The sequence below is a fragment of the Aplysia californica genome, unplaced genomic scaffold (genome assembly GCF_000002075.1).
Source record: "Aplysia californica isolate F4 #8 unplaced genomic scaffold, AplCal3.0 scaffold00001, whole genome shotgun sequence".
Lineage (NCBI taxonomy): Eukaryota > Metazoa > Mollusca > Gastropoda > Aplysiida > Aplysiidae > Aplysia > Aplysia californica.
This window is the reverse complement of record NW_004797271.1, coordinates 4,194,860-4,196,390: the sequence shown is the minus strand read 5'-3', so window position 1 is coordinate 4,196,390 and position 1,531 is coordinate 4,194,860. Positions and strand designations below refer to the sequence as shown.

At 41.7% G+C, this 1,531-nt stretch overlaps 1 protein-coding gene and 1 pseudogene across 3 annotated transcripts in view; one reads left to right on the top strand and one right to left on the bottom strand.

The window, feature by feature from the left end:
- The window catches only part of LOC101850373 (probable serine/threonine-protein kinase nek3), a 74,195-nt gene that overhangs the window by 52,222 nt on the left and 20,442 nt on the right, over positions 1-1,531 (top strand). The window lies entirely within an intron of this gene.
- LOC118478301 lies at positions 906-1,049 on the bottom strand (annotated as a pseudogene).

Genomic DNA, 1,531 nt, shown 5'->3' with positions numbered 1-1,531 from the left:
GGGTAGGTAGGAGTAGTTAGGAGATTTTAATAATTTGGAGATCCAGAAGAAGCGTATAAACTGGATATATTCAATTTCTGGAATAAAGTGAGATACATTTTACTATATGAGTTGGAAGAAAAAGCAAATAATACGTAACAATGTACTACATTGTGATTTATGTGCACGACAAGATGAGAATGTGCTGGAAAGGAAGAGAGCGGTGGGAAAAGGGGTATACTGTTCAGCAAAATCATGTCCTTCGTTGTTTTTTTTTAAACAAAAATAAGACTAATAGGTAAGATATTACAATTTTTACCATTTATTGTAGCCACTGTTCTGTTTTGTACGCGGCCTGCCTGTAGCCTGACTTCACGAGACAAATCTCATTGGTGCGGGAAGAATTATGGTCGTCTTCCTGGTTGCACGGAGAATTACTGTGCTCGAGGGGAAAGGGCTACTGGCTGCTTTTGCGTTACTGTCAAGGTTGGATAGAGATTATCGACGTCTAGACAGACTGCGATTGATTGAGAGATCATCGTCTTGGGGTTAAACCAGGAGTCTCGGTTCCTTTTTTTTGTTGTGCAGTGTTGTGCATAGCTTAAAACATGAGAGTAGAATATTCGAAGCAAAAACGACCAGACAAGTAAATAAAGAGGTGAAATCTGACCAACATGTGGGGGATGAGGGTTGTTGAGAAGAAAAGATGGACTTAAAGGGGAGGGGCAGGTTGAGGTGGTGAGAGTGATTAAAAACAGACGTTGGGTCCCACCGAATTAGAAGGTCGCCAAGTTCACACTCTTTTTTCTTAGTGGAACTGTTTTTGTACTTTACAGGAAGGGGTTACTTCAAGCAGTGCTGGATTAGCAAAACAGAAGAATCAATGACTTGAGTAATCATTTTTCTCTCTTTCTTTTTTTTTTTTAAGAGGATTTGCGATCCACAAGGTGTAATAGAAGCCAAGGCTTCAGCTTCACATTGTATCCGTTCCGCTTTGGACTCAGCCCAAAGGCCGACAAGTCGGAAACAGATACTACACTTTGATCTTAGCCAAAAGGCCGAAAAGCAATACCTTTCTTGCTGTGTACGTAACTTTTGCTTGGCTTTTTGCTCTTTTCAGAACCTGAATAATTTAATTCTTTTTCATCGTTGTTGTGAGTCTCTTAATGGATGCTTTTGTTCCCTTTTACGTATCGTGAGAGAGTGTATTACTAACTCGTTAATCTAAGGGAGTCTATACCGCACAGAAACGAGGAAGTGCGAGGGACTAGACGAAAACAGCTCTAAATCCGACAGGTGTTAATTTCTATCTTCCCGTGTATTTTTTGAATGAAAAATGACCATAGCAGACCAAATGATCCCCTAAGTCGAGTGGAGCCGGAGACCTGTCAGAACTTTTCTACCTTCGACCTTGTCAGTGCCCGGCCATGGATATGTTAGCCATCGATCACTATACCTTACAGGCAGTTTGTGACCCTACCATCTCGCACACACACACGCGCACACACACACACACACACACACACACACACACACACACACACACACACAC